The following is a 19,986-nucleotide window of genomic DNA, read 5'->3' as shown; positions in this document are numbered from 1 at the left end:
TGATTTCCTTCTTCCTCTCATCTTAAGCTGGAAGGGAAGTTTAATCAAATGGGGTCTTATCTACAATTACACACACATGCAATACCACATTTGGTATTCATAAATGCAACTTTAATGTTGAGTCTACTCTTCACTAATTTCCTATAATACTTATTGAGCTCATATAATGAATGTTAATTAGACAGTTGTACTTCAATAACTCTTACTATAGAAGATTTTTTTTCTTTAAATTATAAAATACCATGTTAGAAAAGTGTCTTTAGAAAAAAAGAATGAAGAAATTTCTGATGTTTCTCCTTAAAGCAAAAGGAACAGATTGGCTGTGAAAGTTGCTCATTTAAGGAATCAGAGCCAAGTTAAAGGAAATAAAACTGGAATTTATTCGGAAAGCTGAATTGAAAAATTGTAGTAAGCAGCTGTGCTAAAATATTATTTCTGCCTTTAATTGTGTCACAGTAACAACTGGGGTTAAAAGCAGATATCTGAAGCCGGTGAGCTACCGGGTATGATGTAACTGTTCAGTGAGAAGCACACTTGTCTTCAAAATTAAATACCTTTCTGAAGACACATTGTGTTGAGTACTGAAAAGTAAGCTAGCAATTCAGGGCATATATGCAACAGCTCATTCTTCTAGTGGGAGAAAAATACAGTTTAAGAAAACAGCTAACATTAAAAAATAAATAAAATATAAAAATAACTGCCTATACTGTTGATAACAAAATGGCAGAGCTTGTGGGTCCAGGTCACAGCGTTTAATAACTAGGTACCCAGTTCTGTAAAGCCTGTGCTACAGTTGTCATGGTTTTCAAAACAATTTAGGTCAAGTAAACACTTGGTAAACAGCCATACTGTGGTGAACTGGAAGCTCATGCAGGCACCTCAGAAGCTCTGCAAACCGACAGATGGAGTGCATGGAAAGCAAAATGGGCTGGAGCATGACCCTGGCGTGCCTTTAGAGAACTCCCAACTGCAAGGAACTTCTACCAGCCCTCCTATCCTATCCTATCCTATCCTATCCTATCCTATCCTATCCTATCCTATCCTATCCTATCCTATCCTGTCTCATCCCACCTTTGGTCTTCTCATGAGAGAAGAGGTTTTGCTGGGTACCAATCAATGTGCTCAGTTAAGCCTCTTTTGTATTTGAAGAAAGTATTTGAATTAATTTGATTATGTGAACATCTGAGATGACTGCAAACACTTGAAAATGCGGGGACCAAAAAAGAATCAGGTGATCCTGTTGGACGCAAATCTGAAAAATAGGCTTCTTGCAGCTGATACCAGCGGTGCAATACACCCCTGGTTTCGGTGGGAGTCCACACATGGAAACACCATCACCCACAGTGGATAATGCTTAGCTTTCATTATGAAAGGCCTGCTGTTTCATCAGCCAGCATGAAAGCACAGATCTTGAGCCTGGACATTTTATTCAAGTATTTCATTCCGTATTTCTATTTCCAGTTTTTAGTGCTGCGCCCTAACACCCCGCAGAGGCGCACGCTGATGAGGTTGGAGGCCAGAGGAGGGTGAAAGGCAAACCTGCTCTGCTTCAGTGCACTCGCCACAGCCACACAGATGGCAAGAAGCAGCTTGTACTTTTGCAGCCTACATGTCCATATGGCCTTGCCGCGGACTGCGCCGTGCTTTTCTGGCTCGTGTCAAGGTTTGGCTCTGATCCGCCTGAAATCCATTTCCTTGTCTTGGGCTTGCTGGGTTTAGGCCATCCAGATACATCAGTGCCTTCAGGTTTAGGAGCCATACCAATGAGGTTGTCCATCGGTGGAAATGCTGCTGGGATGTGGGGCTCCCCCCCAGAAACAGAGTCAACTCAGGAGCCGGTTTCCTATATATTGCTTTTCCCTCAAATTCCCCAACACAGCCACACTCATCCTGTGGAAAACAGTCTCTTCGCAGCAGGAAGGACAAGCTGCCCTGGAGAGAAATCTCAGCAGAAATCTGATCCTAGGATACAGATGTTGGGCCTAATGCAGATCTGGCTGGATGATGCAGTTTTTCCTCAATTGTTTTGTCTCCCTCTCCCTCCCTGTCCATCTCCTGCAGGACTCACATCACAGCATTTATTTTCTGGAAGGTGAGAAGCTCTGTGTTATAATCTGAATTAATCTCAGGGTGGCAAACTGAAAAGACAGAAAGGTGAGAGGACACAACAGCTATAAATGAAGCCAAAAAATAAAAGTATCTTGGCCTTTCTAGCTCCTGGAGACACACTGTAAACACTGAAGTGGCAGCTTCTTGTCTCACAATACCCAACTGCTCCATGTTTCCTGTCTTTGCTTTCCTGCTAACCTTCCTCTGCCCAAATCCCCCCCAGCTGAAAACAAAGCCTTTTTCTTTATGTTTGGAAGCTTCCCTAGAAAGCAGAAGGGCACCTTTGCTCCTCTGTCATCAGAAGCAATGGGAAGAGCTAATAATCTCCATCGTTAGCTGAACCAGTACTTTTGTAAGATCTAGTTTCTACTTGCTTGCAACTTCCCCAGACTCCAAATGTCAGGATGTTTTCTACCTTGCAGTTCTGACTCAGATTAAGGTATTTTAAAGAAGTTTTCAGCTAAAACGATTATCTGTTTCTGAGAAGACACCAGTAAACACATTATGCCATACCTTGAAAAGATGCACAATAATTTTGCTATCGAGATCATTTAGCCTGGAAAAAAGGAAAAAAAAGAGTCCCTTTAGAAGTCACTTAACAGAGAGATCAGTCTTCTGTCACTGGTGTGCCTCTTGCAGCTGCATCCATGAAACTTGTCTGAGATTCCTCTGAAAAAAGAAGAAAAATCAATTCACATAGGCTCAACCAATATGTGCACCTAACAAGCCTAATACTTAGCAGCTAAAAATCCCCAAAACCTCTGTGGACTCAGTCAGGTCTGCGCCACACTGCCTGGGCTGCCCACATACCCCCTAGAATGGTGGGAGGGCTGGGGAGCCAGGGGATCTGCCTGTCCACCCAGGGACAGAGGGAGAAGGTGGCTGCTGCCACTGAGGACAGGGCACAATGCGGGGGATACAAGGGACAGGGGCTGTGGGGGGCAGCAGCAGGGGAGGAAGAAAGGGATGGGGGCAAGGTAAGGGGGATGGCAGTCTCCAGAGGCACAGACCCCAAGTGCCCTTAAGAGCTAGACCCTGAGGGGGTCACCAGCAACTCCTTCTGAGGGAAGGGGACAGCCTTCAGCTGCCATCCCCCAGAACCGGGTTTCCAGCAGCAGGTGACATCCTGGGGAGCATCCCAGGGCCCTTCTCCACAGTGAGGTCCCAGCAGGATCCCGCAGACAGGATGTTCTCCAGCTCTGGAAACCCTCCACTGCAGAGACATCTCCCCAGCCCAGCGCTGGAGCAGAGGAGACCTCGCAATGTGCTTCCTGCAAGAATCAGACAGAGCAAGACACCGGTGCATTAACCATCTGAAGCAAAAATGAAATTCCTTGCAGATTTGCTGTTAACATAGTGGGATTTTTTCTCTATATAGGGAAAAAGGTACATGAACCATAGCCTGGCGTGACAGCATAGTCAGTGATCTGGGACACAGAGCAGCGAACAGTGGAGAGTCACAATATATTTGCTCAGCCTTGTCCCATATTAAAGCATCTCAGCAAAACAAAACAAAACAAAACCGAAACAAAATAACAGGCAAACAAAACAAAACAAACAAAAACCACAAACAAACAAAACCACAAAACAGGTTACTTTTGAATTCAGCCTCACAGGCTGAGGCTGCATCCACGCTGCTTATTTTGAGGCAGATTTGTTAACCGTGCAAGCTACTTACTTTGGGGACTGCTGTCATTTCTCAAGAGGTAAATCCTGCCTGCACCCTGAGCTTTAAAGGGCTCTGTGCTTCTCTAATGAGCTGTGTAACAGTTCAGCAGCTTCCATCTGTCTTGTCAGTCCTCCTCTTGGCATCCAGCAGAAAAAATATGGCCCCAGCTCATTCCTAGAAGGGACCAAGCATTGTCTGCTTGGTGAGCAGACATATTTACAGGCAGTCTGAGTACAAGCTGCTTAAAAGTAAAATGTGCACACAGGGATAAGGTTTCCCAGCCTACATAAATGTAGATGTATCTGTAAATGGATGTAGATCAATTATTGATTTTAATTTGAGCTGCATCTGGGTTTTTGTACTGAGAAAGAAAAATCCTCTGTGTTTGCTGTAAATCTAGGGTTTGCTGCTTGCAAAACCTTTAATCTCTTTTCAGCTTTCCAAAACAAATCTTCAGTTTTGCAATGATTAAAAGCGGCATCCCAAATTTTCCAAAGAGATCTTCAAAAGCCACAAGAAGAATTAGGAGGTAGACCCCCCACCCAAATCACAGTGGGCTTCAGCTTTCCCAGGATGACTGTGAGTGCCAAAGGGAAAAGTGGCAGTATCTGACCTCAGAACACAGATGTGGGGCTCCAGCCCCGTTTCTTCTTCATCCATATTTGCCACCATAGTTTGCATGGCCCAAAATGCCCCTCAGAATGATAGAAAAGGATCAATAAACTGTGTCCTCCAAAAAGGCAAAGGCTGAGCACACCGCAGGCTGTCACCAGTTCCTAAATTTTAGAAGCCAAATTTTCTGAGACCTGATAATTTAGATGCACTGTCAGCATCATTAGCCTAAGGTAAACAAATTTCACAGCAGTATCACAGTTTCTAGGGCAGGGACATGGTATTTAATTTGCTTTCCCAGCCTGGTTAGTCCCACACCAGGAGTGGAGGGACCTCATTTCCAGTCAACCATGGCCAGCTCTTTGGCTGACAGCACCTCCAGGACAGGACTCCTGCCTCACACGTCCTCTTCTGAAGCTGCTCTTGGTTCTCACTGTACCTGCAGAACAGCCTGCTCCTACCATGCTCTGCTGCTGTCCCTCTTATGGAAACATCAGTGCAAGCCTGTGGTTAAGGTACCAACCTTGCGACAAGCACCATGCCGCCCAGATCTGCCATGGTGGTTTTCTCTTTCTCTTCCAGCTTCCAAATGTTTGCCCCACTCACCTGAATGTCAGGTTTGTTTCAGAGCCCGGAAACCAGCACAGTTACTGAGATGAGAGCAAATCCCGGGACTCAGTGTCCTGTCAGGAGCATCCCAGGTTTTGGCCCCCTTGGAGCTCTGGGCATACCTCCCCTCTCACAGCGTGCACGGCAGGATGTGCAAGGGGTGAGCGAGTTTCTATGAGGATCTACTGGTCCTGCAGAGCTGCCTGTGGAAAAATAATATGTTTATTTATTTTTCTGAAGCACTCATGCAACGCTGCACCACTGAAAAGAGACATTAGCAAGTGGATAAATAAATGCACACCTGGCCCCAGTCACCTGAGGAGACTTCAGCAGCTATAGAGGTCAGTTCCTAGCAGACATATGCCTCATGCCCCAGTGTGGTAGGAACAAAACTACTATGCTGGTACCTGAAGCATATGTATCTAGTGTATGTCAGTTTATACCAGAAGGTGAGTTTCCTTTATGAGAGAAAGAAGTCTAGCCTCAATTTTTCTACTGAGTTTGTCCTCTGGCAAAACTTTCTTTTATGATTTCAAACAAGTGTTTACATAGCACAAGCTGACCCCTTGTTGGAAAGACAATGTGTTTTAACAGCAGCTTAAATTAGAGAAATTAAAAGGCAGAAAGCTAGAGGAAGTAGATTTCTTTTTTCTTGAAACTTCAGACTGAAGAAAATCAGCAATGTAGTTTTTCATTAACATGTTTATCACGTTTCATGAACAAACATGAAATCCATGGGCGGCTACAGACATCCCTTTGCCAATCTTTCTGCCAGCTCAGATTTTTATAAGTTGTTGGAGAGTGTTTGACAAGCAATGTCAAATCATAACCAGAAGACAGGAATGTTTGGCAACAAGGATGATGCCAAGAAAGAGGAGGCTGGAGGAGAGCTTTAGCTGCAGGGGAAGCCCAGGTGGAGAAACACCCTCCGTGATGGTGCAGGCAGGGGAGCCTCCAGCAAAGGGAAGGTGGGTGGTGATGGCTCATGAGCTGCAGGAGAAAGCAGGCCTCCTGAGAAAAAGCCAAAGGAAGCTCTCTGGGCAGGTGGAGCAGGAGTGGTCCATGCTACGTGCACAATGTGGTCGCTTATGGCTGACAAAGTCTTTGTGGGATAAGATGAGGACTCCTGTGAGCAGATGGATGTGCCCTTGGGAATTCACTGGAACTTGGAAAAACCAAGCTGCAGCCAGAATTGGTAGTAAAATCTGCAATAAACTGCAGTGAATGTAGCACTGGAAAAAGAAAGAAATGTAGCAAACTTCTTGGTGTTTAGAAATGCAGAAGTCATGCAAAGCAAGCCGCTACATAAATTGCACTTAAGTCATCAAAAAAGAGAGAAAGATGGAGAAAGGAGCAGATTAAATACATATTCTGCATCCAGTAGGAGTTTAATTACCTTAAGAAGTGAAATCAATTCCATTGCTTTATGGGTGGTAAGCCTGGAGTTTGGCAATACCCAATATGCACAGAATATTTTTACGCAATGCTCTGCAAACTGTCAACAACATGTGGCTTTCCAGCTGATCAACCTTTGTAGACCTTTGAAAATGAGGACATCCAGTGGCTGAACGTTATAACTGGGATTTTCATCAGGGATTTATGTCTGGGGCAGAACTTCACCTGTTATGCCAAATTTCTGCCCTTCACAGAGACCTGAAGTAGGCCATGTGTGGAGTGAGGGCTTTTATAGAAGCCCACTGCACTGGAGTAAATTCCAGTTAATTAAAGGGCTCATGGTTGTAACAAACTGAGGCAGGATCAGTAAGTATCACACAGTAATATCTAGTCAAGGATAATGCTTCACCTTTCTTTCTCTGCTTCCCTGGGATCACAGACTCATGCTTTTATTTATGTTATATATATGAAAAAAAAAAGCTTTCAAATCCCATCATGTTTCTGGTTTGGCCTCTAAGTCTCTTATTTATTTAGAGAGGATAAATATGTCACCCAGCCAGTCCCTCTGGAACCAATCAGTACAGCAAGCCTTGCACTCCATGCTTTTAGTAATTTAGCCTCAGATGCACCAGTTTGAATACTTACACCTAGCTCCTATTACTGTAATATTCAAAGACCAATTGTAGCAATTAATCGCATTTCCAAATACGTATTGTAGGAGATAAACTAAAATATTAATAGAACAAATTCATGCTTTCCTGCCGTGAAATTGCAGCAACCAATAACTCAAAAAAATAGCATCCCAGGACAAGAATATTGTGCCTTATATGAACCATACCAGAAATAGAACAAAAATATATAAAAATCAGAGTCACATCTAGAAGAAATGGGTGAGCGGAGCTTGTGCACACTTACAGGCCATTATTTCTCCTGGGAAATGGCCACACAATATCACTGTCTGCGATAAGTAACATCTCACCCAGTATTAGACACCTAATTTTGCAAAATTGTGTTGAATGCATTTTCCAAGATGAACCAGGTAAGGCTGGTCAATGGAAAAACCCTCACCTTCCTCAGAAGTTGATTTGAACTACTGTTGTTTAGGTCTATACCCCCATGCCCCAGAGTAATCCCTTGAAGTTTTGTCAGGTAGCCCTTCATACCAATTCATGGCTCTGAACCAGCGAAGCCCAGTGCTGCAAACAGAAGGAATAAGAGCATTCAGACCTTCTCCCATCTCCCACCAGTCCTTTTTGGCATGGAGCACACAGTACAGGTCCAAGGACAGAGACCCGTGTGCTCTTCACCTTCTGCTCCCACTGCTCTTTCCTATCTAGGCTGAACGTAGCTGCTGTGATTAAGGTCCCTACCTGGAGAGATGTAACCTGCTTCTCAGCTCGCTCTGGATACAAAATTTCACTGCAATTTAAGCCTAAATTTGGACTGTTTAAGCATAAATCTATGACCCTTCTCTTGTGCGAGCCAGCACTAATGCTCATGTACACACATTATGGCCAGTTCTGGCAAGCGATTCAACTGGAAACCAGTCCAGCCATCATTAGCAGTTTTATCTGCTCTCTGAACCACTTCAGTTCCCCATTCCACGGAACATATACCACTGTGTCAGAAACTGAACCCAATGCCTTGTGACCAGCAAAGGGGAGGGTGCAGCCCTGAAGCTCCCTGGCATGGCCAATCCCTCCTGCTTTGCCAGGTCTCTTGCAGCCCAGCATGGTCTTGACCACCTCTCAGAGGGCATCAGTTCACTTTTGGCCATCCTAAACTACTCTTCACAGCCTCAACCTCCCCAGTTGCAGGCTTCTGCAGAAAAAAATTCTCCTCTTTGTCTTCCCTTCACCAAGCTTTCCAGTGCATTGGTTGCAGTAGTGGTGTAAGATCAAGCTTCCTGATCAGTGGGAAACCAAACCAGTATGAAAGACACAGAAAGACAGATCATAGAACCATAGAATGCCCTGAGCAGAAGGGACTCACAAGGATCACTGAGTCCCTGCACACGACAACCCCACAGTTCACACCATGTGTCTGAGGGCACTGTCCAGTCTCTTCTCCAACACTGTCAGGTTTGAAGCTGTGACACCTCCCTGGGGAGTTTGTTTCAGTGCTCCACCACCCTCTGGGTGAAAAACCTTTTCCTAATGTCCAACCTAAACCTCCCCTGGCACATCTTCCTGCCATTCCCTCAGGTTCTGTTGTTGGTCGCCAAAGAGAAGAGACCAGCGTCTGCCCTTCATCCTCCCCTTGTGAGGAAGTTGTAGCCACCACGAGGTCTCCCCTCAGTCTCCTCTCCTCCAGGCTGAACAAACCCAGTGACTTTAGCCACTCCTCATAGGGCTTCCTCATCAAACTCTTCACCAACTTCGTAGCCCTCTTCTGGACACTCTCTAGCAGCTTAATATCTTTTCTATCCTGTGGTGCCCAGAACTGCACACAGTGCTCCAGGTGGGGTCGCACCAGTGCAGAGCAGAGCGGGACAATCACCTCCCTCGCCCGGCTGGCAATGCTGTGCTGGATGCCCCACAGGACACAGTTGACCCTCTTGGCTGCCAGGGCACACTGTTGGCTCATGTTCAACTTGCCGTTGACCAGAATCCCCAGATCCCTCTCCGCAGAGCTGCCCTCCAGCATCCCACCCCCCAGTCTGTATGTACAGCCAGGGTTGCTGTGTTCTTTTATTTCATTGGCTTTGAATGCTGAATCAACATACCATATACTACATGAGCACTAGATCTGATTGAAGAAAGGAGGTGGAAATGTTTGGTCAGCAGTTTAGGAGTCTATTTTTACCGATTTGTCTCACTGCTACATCAGAAAAACACTCCACTTAGTGCAAAGAGGCCAGGAACATATGGCGAGAGAGGAGAGACTGTGGCAATGCCAGTTTTCATCAGCTCACATTGTGATATTTTACGCTTAAAGAATTTACATCTTTATCAGTTGGCAACTATATTTAGAGCCCTTAAGAACTAAATTGGTGAGCAATGAGCATGCTGGGCATTCCCAGGATCTTACACTCTGAAGGAGAGCTATTACAAAATTACAGCAAATTCTCCTTCTCTGGCTTGGAGCTTATAAAGAGCAGAATGAGAATCCCATCGCAGATGTCCGCACACTTTATTAAAAGTTCCTGTACGATAGGCAGTAGTTGAGGTGGCCATGCCTGCTGGCTATAGCATATAAACTGTCATCTTTCACGTGTTACAATGTGGACAGAAAGAGTATGAGTGAGAAATTCAGGTTGTTTTTCCTCCTGACAACTGGTGCTCTGTTCCTCTCTGATATGTGTTTGCTGGAACATTAGTGTCACACTCAGATACTTATTTGATTTTATTTATTGGTAAAAGTTTTGGAAACAGATGCTTAAATCAGTGTGACAAGCAAAGTCAAGTCAAGGTTCCCAGTGAAAGTGAATTACCTGACTTTCCTCTTTGTTCCTCTCTAAAGGTAATTTTAATTATATAAACCTCAGAGAGCAGCTCAGGAAGAGCAGCTTAATTACAAACAGCAGACAGGGACAGGTAGGGAAAAGCCACTTGGATCTCCAATACTGTAACCTGTGCTGTAATGCAAGAGAATTGACAAAGCAACTGAATATCATCAGTCCTGGGAGCTTCAGGGTGCTTTTCAGCACTGTGAAAAGTTTTTGACATAGTGTCCTCACCAGCTTGCAAGAACTTCATCCTGAAATTAGAGAGATATTTTCAATCAGCTTAATCTTAGGGCTAGATTGTCATAGCTTTATAAAAGAAATCTGCATTTCATTGAATTCATTATGAATGCAACCACAAAACATGTACTTATTTCTCCAGAGGCTGCCTCAGACTGTATGTTGACAAATTATACACTGGCAGATTATACGGTGACAAGCAATTCATCCTTCCGTTCCTTTCACTGGCCCATCAAAGACAGAAACCCCACTGTACGCAGGTTGAAAACAACAAAACAACCACATTAGTTCTCTCTCATGTGTCTAATTTGCTTTCAAATGGCTCTTTTCAGCTGTGAGGCATAAGGGCAAAAATTCTCTCCTTCTTTCTACTTCAAGTATAAGGGAAAAAAATGTGTACATATGTACTGTAAGTAAAAAAACAACAGCAGGTCATATTTTGATTTTTCTAGTAGTACAAAATTTACATAGCCATTATCGACAGTAGACTCAAACAGATGACTGTGGAGGTGACTAAATACTTCCCCTTCCTCCACTCTGTAAGATATCAAAACTGTTGTTTTCAGTTAAAAGCCTTCAGAAAATTCTGTAGTACCCACGCCCCATACCCCACAGATTAAAAACAACAACAACAAAAAATTTTTAAAAATCCCCTATTGTCCCTTTTCAACAAACTAGATATTACATTTTCTCTGCATCAGCCTCAGCCAGTGATCTGGATCAAACCCAGCTGTCTGTAGTAAGACAGAAAATATACGGCAGAGAATTGCTTGCTGTTTCCTGATCAAGTTTGAAAATCGCGAGACAAATATACTGTGTTTTGAAGAGATTTTGAAGAGATTTATCTATACTTTTACCAGTGTGGCTTGCAATCTTGAAGTCCTAATGAATCCAGCTATATTTACCATATTGAAAACTAAGATATGTATATCAGAGAGCTTTGTTTTTTCAGTTTGGTGACAGTGTTTTTTTTATTGGACTTAATGGACTGTGAATATTGCAAACTGAGCAATTCATCTGATGGTCTGTGTGGATATTGCCGTTGCTGTATTTCTCAAGTTCCAGTGTAAATTTTCTAGAATAAATCCCAACTGCTGCATATTAGCACAGATGTAAATGGTTCAGCTTTGTAGCTATCGACTGCTGACCGGATACAGAAAGAGCTTTTGCGTTTGCCATGGCTACTCATCCGCTGATACCCATTCTGCTCAAACACAGGCGCTGCCCAGGCATTAATAGAGAGACAGGATCTCACCCTGATGCTCAGAAAACAGATTTTGAAGAGATTATCCAACCAATGGAAAATTAGTTTTTCTGAGTTCAATCCGGCATGCCCTCCCCCACCCATCCACTGCAATGTTTAGAGTCAACAGCTCCGCTCAGATTTATTCTCCAGTCAAACCTGGGGGATAAAGTCAGTGGAAAACTCCTATTAACATTCCCACAAAGTGTTACCACCTCTGTGCCCTGGCAGCATTGTGTTTCTCTAATTTCTGAAATACCCGTTTTGCCATAAGCATTGTCTCCTGCAAGCAAGAGGTTTTTAGATGCTATATGCTATTTACAGCCTGTAAAAAGAGAAGCAGCGAGCCTCATAGTTTGTACACAAATGCGCTGTGGCACATCTTGAAAGCAATGTCACTCTCCTTCAACCTTTCATGCTTAATTTTCTGTATCGGGAAGTGGCAGGCCATGGCAGCACACCCAAGTGAATTGCTAACTCACCCCAAACGAATCTGGAGACTTGCTGCCTGCCATGGCCACACTGCCTGCCACCGGGCTGCTCCGCAGGGGACGATGTGACAAAGGGATGTCTTCTGTGTAGCCCAGATGTAAAACAATGGAACTCTTGGAAAGTACTGGAGGAAGTCTTCCCTCTGGCATATCTTCCTCTTATTCAGTAGGGAAAAGAAGTGACATCTGTTTAAATATGCAAGCTCAGATGCTGATCTCTGGTCTTTGTAGGCTGCTATGCTGAGGCCACCAGACCTCCAGACAATGGAGCCATGTGTGGTCTTGTATGGAGATCAGCACAGCTACTACTGCTCCAGAGTACCTTGTCTTCACCAGATAAAATAGCACACAGCAGGGGAAAAAAGAGAAGGAAGAAAATAGTTCATCTTTTTAAAAAGCTGCCAAAAGGCATCAGAGGCAGAGTTAGGTGAGCAGAGGGCAGCGAGTTTATCTACTCGCTTCAAAACAGGCACAGCCCACGCATCATGTCAGGCTGTAAGCAGAGCTGTGAATGAGCAATACTCACGAACAAGGCAGGTTTTGGGTACAGAGATAGCTCAATTTTTTGAAAAGTCCCATTTTCAAACACAGACATCAAAACTGGATTTTCTAAACTTAAATTTGAAGCATCTGCTTTCGAGAACAGAAGCACCTATTTCGCACTTGGTGAGAAATCAGCGAGTCAAAGTGTGAAGAAAACAAATTTAGCAGACCAAAAAGGATGAACAAACACTTGAAGATAGCAAACACATCCTCATTTTTGAACACATTGAGAGCATCTTTATTATTTTGGGATACATTAGCAGCAGCAGCTTCATCTCTGAAACTTGGAAAACTTGTCTTTTTGTAGGAATGCTCCATAAAAGAAAAATGCCACTGGAAATAGATTTATAAAATTATTCGTGAGGGGGAATAAGGAATAGTTTCAACATGAGAACTAATGTGACACCGCTGAAAATGAGAGAGAAAAGAAAAGCACACGTGTGCAACACACACACACGCAAAAAAAAAGCAGAATATACATCAGGGCATCTCACAGAGATTTTCCTTCATGTGGCGTTGCATTGCCGTAGTGCATCAGGAGCCGGAGGAGGAAGGGTTGTGATGAAGAGAAGAGACAGACAGACCGACCACAAGAGCTGTGCAGACAGAGGAGGTGCTGGGGAGGGTGTAAGGACACAGCAGGGGCTGATGAGCCTTCCATTTCTGAGGAGAGGCTGGAAACACCAGCGGGCTTTGGGCAGGACCGAGGCAGAACCGAAATCGCCTTACTTGACACTACAGGGCGAGCTGGCAAGACAAACAGCTACATTAGCTTTTTGGACGACAGTCTGAAAAAACAGTGTATTATTTTTAATCTCGCAGTTGAGGATTAGCCTGATGTTTCTCTGATTTTTAACATTGCCCACGCTTGTGGCTTGGCATCTATCTTGAGAATAAAAAACCTCTAAGCTGCATGCCAGCATGCTGGAAAAGGGTTGTTAAGAGGAAATGACCCGGACCATAATTTTCATAATCGCCTGGGGGAGTTACAGAGTCAAACCATACACAGCTTTGGGAGGAAACAGGGACCTAGCTCGCACAGCCACTTCTTGCAGCACTTCAACCCCTCTGTAATAACCCCTCCTGGGCTACGGGGCAGCCACCGGGAAGGTTGGATAAGCAGAACCAGGAGCCACACTTCAAGAAGGACAGGAGGTGGGGTGCTCAGCCCCAGCCTGACTCCTCACCACCCTCAGGACCGCAGCCTTACAGAATGACAGAACGTCAGGGATTGGAAGGGACCTCAAAAGATCATCTAGTCCAATCCCCCTGCCGGAGCAGGAACACCTAGATGAGGTTACACAGGAGTGTGTCCAGGCAGGTTTTGAATGTCTCCAGAGAAGGAGACTCCACAACCTCCCTAGGCAGCCTGTTCCAGTGTTCTGTCACCCTCACTGTGACAGTGCTACAGTGACACCATGTCTTTCTGCTGTTGAAACTTTGCCAAATTCCATTACCTAGAAAACACAGTATAACCACCTTAAAAAAGCTAAATAACTTTAAAATGAGGTAAGCAGGATGTACCTGAGAGCACAGGAAGGAAAAGGCAGCCCACTGCTGTCTCCCTGTAGGTAAGAGCGTCCCTTTCCCCCAGCAGCAGCACACTAGTAGCTACAATGAGGTGGGAAGTGGTCACTACCAGGAGGAAGCTGGGTGTAGTAGATGGGCATCCAGGAGGAGGGTCAGCACCCAAGCAAAAGCATCTTCTCACCTATGGAAACAGTAGCACCATGGGAGATTGTCGCTCTTCAAGAATTACAGCAATTCATCCCTGGAAAACAGGCATTATTTTTAATATAATTCCACAGATCGTTATAACAGATGGATAAGAGATGAAGCTTCCTGCTACAGACCAAGGAGAAAAGACTGGTAGGAAGAATGGTTGACTCGTCCCCTACAAGCTCAGGATCTCAGTGGGTTTTAACTACCAAGAATGAAGCAGCATGTAAATCACTGTGCTACTCAGAGCAGCACCAAAAATATGGTCTGTCACATCCTTGGTTTTTCCCTAAATCCTCAGAAAAATCCTTTCTGTGCTGTAAGTACCATAATTTTGAGAAAATTATACTGTGTTTTCAATGTTTAACACCGACTTAAATGCAAAATATAGCTCAGTTTTACTCAAACAACTGAGACAAATGCTTCATACATTATGCATGAGTTCTTCCACAAAGCTCTTGATAAAGATTACAGAGAATCAAGATCTGCTGTCATCTTACTGTTGAAAGTTTTGATAACACTGAATGATTAAACAACTTCATAGTAGACCCACTCCAAGTCTTTCCTGAGGAAGCTCTTCCCTAAGCCTCTCCTGTTAGGCCGGTCAAAAAGCTTTGACCCTTCAGTCATGAAAAACCTGTTGCTGTACCAAAGAGCAGAGGAAACACTGGTACAGCTTAGTGCAGCTCTCCAGACCAGGAGACTTCTGGAAGCAGCATTTAGTAGAGTCTGGGGACATTTCCCTTCTTAGGGACCAACACCCTTCTGCAAACATTAAATTTTAACATATTCAAAAGCACATTAAGAACCTATTAGGACTTCTAGAATAAAGCAATGTCTTGACATTTCCAGTTTCTGCCTGTTCTAAAAGCATTTGTTCTCCAAATAGTCACCAGGAAAATAGGTTTGAGAAAATGCACTTTTTCCTTGTTCATGAGTCCCAAAGAGAAGAGTAGATGGAGAAGTCCAAGGGACCCCATCAGCCTTACTCTGTCAGGTGTTTCTCCCCTTGTTAAAGCACCTATCATTTTTGCTACAATAACGAAGGCCAGGGAGGCTGTCAGCCTCCTCATGATGCAATACCCCCTTACCAAAGAAAGGAATTTGAATCAATGCCAGCTGATTAGTTGGCCAATGATCAACATCCAGGTCACAACAAAAGCTCATGGCTCAGGGCACAGAGCTCCTTGTTACAATGAGGAACCCAATGTATTGATTTTGCATTTTCAGAGCCACAAAGAGTATTTTTCTTCTCTGTGGAGAGATCAGTACCTCTGGTCAGCATCTGTGGTGTTCACCACACAGCTGCAGAAGCAAACTCAGGTCTTAGGCTTCCTGGAAACCCAGAGAAGTTCTTTGTGTGTAAGCCTTTGGGACTTCTCTAAAAGATTTCACTCTCTCTGTGCTTTTCTAAATGCCTAAGCCTAGAACTCAGCTGTCAGCTCTGCTCCAGCATGATACTAATGCTCTGAAAAGTCACACTTCAATGCGCCACTTCAGTGTTTCTCTAAATTTCAGACAAATTATCTAACTTTCAGGCTGAAGGATCTGAAAGCATTGAAAAGCACACCAACACAGGTAACTGTGGGAAAACGTGTTTTGCAGAGAGCCTGGCTACAGCACATCAGTGGGGGAGAAAAGCTGAGAACTCCCCAAGCATTGTGAAGAGCCCTAGGTAGGAAGAGGGCCTTGTCTGGTGAAAGAAACTTATGCAACATAAGGAGCAAGGTGGCAGGAGGACAAGGGCTTCAACTTTCTCCCTTCAAAGAGGTCGGCATCTTGAAAAGAAGGAATATTGCTTCCTGGTCAGCTCTTGGTAACTTTCTTCCCTCTTGCAGGGTAGATTACTTCCTTCTTCCAGAGGCAAGCAGCAGCTCACCCCTCTTCCTTTCTCCCTGAGCAGCTTATTTTCCTGCTTCTGCACACTTCAGCAAGCAGCATCCCTTCTTCTGCAGCTTCAAAAATTCCTTACACATTAAGGGATAGGGCCTGGAGAAGTGGTGAAGAGCTTTGTCTACTGCCTGGATACCCATTTGCAGTTCTGTGGGAGGACAGCTACGTAAGATTTTCCAGAGCTGTTCAGCCCTCCCCCTGAGCAAGTCCCATTTTTAGGTCCATCACCAGGGATAAGAGGCAACTTCTCTGTAAACAGACATGACAAAACATCCGTTGCTGAAGGCTTCCACCGGCACTTCCCACAGCGAGCGCACCATTTATGGCTTAAGATACACAGATGACATTCGTGACTTCGTAGTTTCACATTTAAAGCAGTGATTTTAAAGTCTTGCAATTTGAGGGGGAAAAAAAAGAATCCAAAATTCTGCACTATCCTGACCCATCTAGCTGCTTCTTCTGAATCTAAGAGCAACACTTGGACTCTGAAACTAGATGTCTATGCCTTTTAAATATTTCGTAATTTCCTGAATATTTGATGCTTCATTTCTGAAAAACTGTGACAGCCTCAGCACGTATTTAATTCTACAGTTCTGGCAATTCCAAGCTCCATTTTTGTCTAGGGTCACATTAGTGAGGAAATTGAGGAGAGGTAAATGCACAGGACCGTTAGACCTCAGATTCCAGGATGCTCCATCTTGGAGAACACAGCTTCTCCTGATCTAGGCCAAGAGACTTTGCATGTCCATGTGCAGAAACAGTCTTCTCAGGTCTTCTGGGATTAGTACATTCCTTTGCACATTTGGAAATGCTTGGTTTTCATCTGCTTTTTTGTTGGTTTTGATCCCAACTCTCCACAAATTACATTTATTTCCTGAAAAGCCTGAAATCCTGTCTCTAAAATGTGTGTAGTCACAGAGGCCCCTTTTTGCTAAATATTAAGGTTGAAGTTTCAAAAGTGACCCAAGGCATATAACCAAAGGAAATTACCATACCACAGAATAAACCGTAGCTCAGCTCTATGAAGTTGAGGGAGAAGAACCAATAGTTGTTTAAGGATGCAACTTTCAAGTGTGCAAAACAGAATTTTTTTAAAAGTGCATTAAAAAACTGTTTACTAGAAACTGTAAACGAGAGGACGATCATAGACCTCTGTACATTGCACATAACTTCCATTAAGCAGGAGGAAGAATGATTTATTCCCATTTCCAGGCCAAGCAGCACACGTGCAGAGATTGATTCCACCACCTCCCTGAAGAGTTTCATCAATAAACAATGGCACCCAAAGCAGAGGCACATTGAAAACCAGAGGCAAATGATCACATCAAGAAACACTGAACCCAGCCCCTACAGTGGATCAAATGTGATTGACCATGAGAACACCTCACCATTCTTTTTCCCCAATTGATTCAGCAGATCAAAAGGAAAACACTTTGGAGGCTGAAGGGAAGAATTGCTCATATGAAAATTACTGACAAAGCCAGAAAAACAAACAAACAAAAAAATCCACAGTATGTTCAGCCTGTGAAGAAAAAAGAAAGATCATTTCTCCCATGGATGAACCAGGAGAACAAGCTACTCCTTCTTCCTCCCTTGCCTGGTAGGATTAAGGTGACTGCTAGCAGACTTTAGAAATCTGGAGAGAACCAGACTTGTTCCTCTGGCAGCAATAACAGATTACAATTGCAGGAACGAGATCTTGGTAATTCTGCTGTGGAGACTGGCTTGGGCAGCTCTGCGGCCTGCAAGAGGAGACAGGCTACCGAACCTTCAGTGACCCACTCGGAGACCTCTGCTACCTTTACAGGAAGGGCAGAGAAGAAAAATAACACAAATAAAAGAAACAGGAAACTCGCTGTTTGCTTTTTGTGTGTGTTTTTGGTTTTTTGGTTGGCAGGTTTTGTTTTGTTGAGTGGAGGATGTCCCAGCTCTGAGCACGGTGCTGGTGTCTGTCTCATATTCGGGCATTTCTGAGGACAGTGTATTTTGGAATATCTTCTTGCTCATCAGTCCAACATTTTTCACCACACTAAATCTGGCACAGACATTTTCCTGAGATTTCAGATGGCAAGTCTGAGACTTGCACTGTGTGAGGGGATTTCTTCTCCCTCTGCTGAGATTATCCTGTGACTAACAGAAATCCTCCAAAATCCCCAGGTACTGGCCAGCAGCACCATGCTCAGAGCTGCAACATCTTCCACAGTGACAGGGATCCCAGCTGTGCCTTCCTTCAGCAGCAGCTCTAATACCCATCCTTGAGACAGCAACAACTGACAACAGCATCCATAGGGCCATCTGCTGAGGTCTCCAAACACTTTCAGAAGGATCACACCAAACCCTAAACCCCTTCCTGGCTTTGGCCAGGACTTAACCTAGCATTCGAATACCTGCATGGTCCCTGAGAAGAGCTTAGCTTCTAGTACTTAACATGCCTTCTGAGCAAGGGCTTGTAAAAGAGAATGCTTCACCTCAAAACTGTTTTTTCCTCCTGCCACAGGAATTGTTTACATAGCAAGATCACACATCCTTTTTCAAGTGGAATGGCAGTCATGCTGAGCTTTCTTCTTGGGCTCAGCCACTAACAGGATGGAAAAGGTTCCTGAATTCTGTGAAACAAACATGGGCAGGAAGTGGAAAGTGGTTTCTCTGCATGAAATGGACAGTTCAAGAAGAAATATTCTCCATTTGTGGTCTTTTCCACAAAAGCAGTGTTTTCCTTGTGTGACCATGTTTTTCAGCCATTACTGATTTAATTTGCTGGAAATGAACACAGAATTTGCTCATCACCTGGAAGGAAAAGCAGTTGTGCTGCTGGGATGAAAGGCTACAGAGAAATAGCAAGAGGACTAGGAGCTGCAATGTGTTTCTAAGGAAAAGGCCATCATGCACTCACAACTTTTAATCTTTCTGTGAAAACAGCCACTTACCTGAGAAGGATCACAGGTCTCTTCCAACCTGCCCTGAGTCAGGCTCAGCCCTCCGCCAGGGAGCTAGAGTCAGCAGGCTGGAACACAAAACAAGTCAAACACACAATGGGAGGATAGAGGATGTTTTGGGAAGAAGGATATGGCAACCAGCCTGGGGAGTATGTGACAAAACCAATCAGGAATCTTTCCATGCATCCACCAGAAGGAAAGCCATCTGTCCCAGGACAATATACTCCAGTACCACGTGTTGTTAGGTGTGTCAGATGCCAAGAGCACACACACCCAGCAAGAACTCCTCTTTCCTTGAGTAACTGCATACAGGGAGGGAAGGCAGAAGACTGCAGAAGCATCTACACTAGTGTTCCAGTTCAGATAAAAGGGTAAAGCTTTTGAAGTGAGCTTTGAATTTATCTCCACACATGCTTTGAATCCTATCATGAAGCAGTGCCAAACCACAATAACAGGATTCCTCACAAACGAGCTCGTAGGTGCGTCTCTAGCACACCCTGACATGCTGCAGCCTCAGGTGGGCTCCATTCAGTCCCTAGGAACAGACCACAGCACATCTGAAGAAAAAGAAAAACCCTAGCCTAAAGTCTATGTAGCACCAACTACTTTAAAAGAAAGATTTGCTTGTCTACAGTATTTTCTAATGCAGAAGTTGTGAGGAAAACAAACTGATCCCGTGGGTACTGTCCGCATCTCTCTCAACAGAGATTCATCTATAGCCTGTGAAGCAAAATACAGCAAGAAGAGGAAATGAAAGTCAAATTTGCACTGCACACAGCTCTGCCATCAGTGTCAAGGACAGCAAAAGAGTTCTACTTCAATTAACAATGCAGGTCTACTAGTCAAAACAACTATTTATCCTTCAGTTTCCCAAAGGGACATTCCTGTCATTTATAGATGCCCCAAATGGTTACCCCTGTGTTCTCTAGTACCAGAGTCCAGCAGAATGGCTTAGCTACACCTTCATCTTTTCTTACATAAAAGGATACCATCAACAACTACAGCAAATAAAAGCGATTTAGCAAGAAGAAAAAAAAAAAAAACACACAACAGAATTCTTGACTAATCCACACCACACTTGA

The sequence above is a fragment of the Columba livia genome, chromosome 3 (assembly GCF_036013475.1).
Source record: "Columba livia isolate bColLiv1 breed racing homer chromosome 3, bColLiv1.pat.W.v2, whole genome shotgun sequence".
NCBI lineage: Eukaryota > Metazoa > Chordata > Aves > Columbiformes > Columbidae > Columba > Columba livia.
This window is presented reverse-complemented; position numbering follows the sequence as displayed.